Raw genomic sequence first — 1,312 nt, 5'->3', positions numbered from 1 at the left:
TCCAGGCTCGGCCCTGCGGAGCCCCTCCGGGTTTGTGCCGCCTTAACCTCCCGCCAGGAGCTCCCGCCGTGGGGGTGAGTGTCCCGGGAGGAGCAGCTCTGTCCCGGCACCGCAGGGACCCGGGTGACGGAGGTGGCGGCTGCTCTCGCTTGGAGAGGAGGGGACAGAGCACAGGGACTTGGGGAGCTGGGGCAGCTCCAGCTGAAAGCAATAAAAACCCAGAGGAAAGCAAGCTGATCCTTTCTCCAGTCCTCAGCCTGAGGAAGTTCAAAGAGGAAGTCTTAATAGTAATTATTTTGTATTTTTTTAACTCAGAATGTGGGGGCTTTTTTTCCAACTTTCCTTTTTCCAGGATTAAGAGCTGTGCATTTACAGCCTTTCAATTTTTAATATTTCTTCTTAATCCTGGAATGGAGCGATACCAAATGGATTCCCAGAGCCTCGGTGATGTTCTCAGTAAATGCCTGTTCAAAGGGAGATGCTGTCCTGTGCTGCCTTGGAATATTCCCTGGGATTTGGAGAGCTGCTGCTTGGACAGTGGAAAACCTTTGGGTTTAGGCTGAGAATTCACAGCTTTCCCATGGAGGAAGAAATTCCCAGTGTGAGGCAGCACCCTCCTTCCCCAGGTGTGGGACAGCTGTTCCTGGGCCATCCCACGTTGTTTCCCACTTTTGAGTGTATTTTCCTTTTTTTTTTTTTTTTAAGACTTTTTGTATTTTTAGCTTATTATCAGCTCTGCCTCGAGTTGTTCTCTTCTGCCCTTGGAGCTGGAGATCAGCAGTGCCTCCTTTCCCTCAGTGACAGGTAGGGGAGGAGCCAGCCCCCCTTGCAAGGCTTTGCCCCTTGGAATCCTGCTGCAAATCCATCTGGATTGAGTTCACTGAGGCCAGGAGCCACCTCCTCCTCCTCCCTTTTCTTTCCTAGAGAACACTGAAGCCATTTTTCAATACTGATTTTTTTAAATTAAAAGTCTTAAACTTTTGCCTTTCAAGCTTTGGGATGTGACCAGGATCCACATTTTCAAAGCTTAAAAAAATCCCAAGCAAATTCCCTCTTCCCTCAGCTGCTGGAACTGCTCCACAAACAGGAGCCAGGAGCTTTTCTGGGATTCTGCCTGTATGTATTGATAAATTCACTTGTAATATTTTGTTTCAACTGTTTGTATATGCAACTTTCTCAACTTGTTACACTTTTCAATGAAAATAAATTGTTGGTACTTAATTCAAGTGGATTTTTTGTGGGAGGAAAACAGCCCTGGACTCCTTTAAGCAGGTAAGGTAGGAAAATGTTTTAAAAGAACACCATTCCCATG

Source organism: Fringilla coelebs (assembly GCF_963513975.1).
Source record: "Fringilla coelebs genome assembly, chromosome: 9".
Classification (NCBI taxonomy): domain Eukaryota; kingdom Metazoa; phylum Chordata; class Aves; order Passeriformes; family Fringillidae; genus Fringilla; species Fringilla coelebs.
This window is presented reverse-complemented; position numbering follows the sequence as displayed.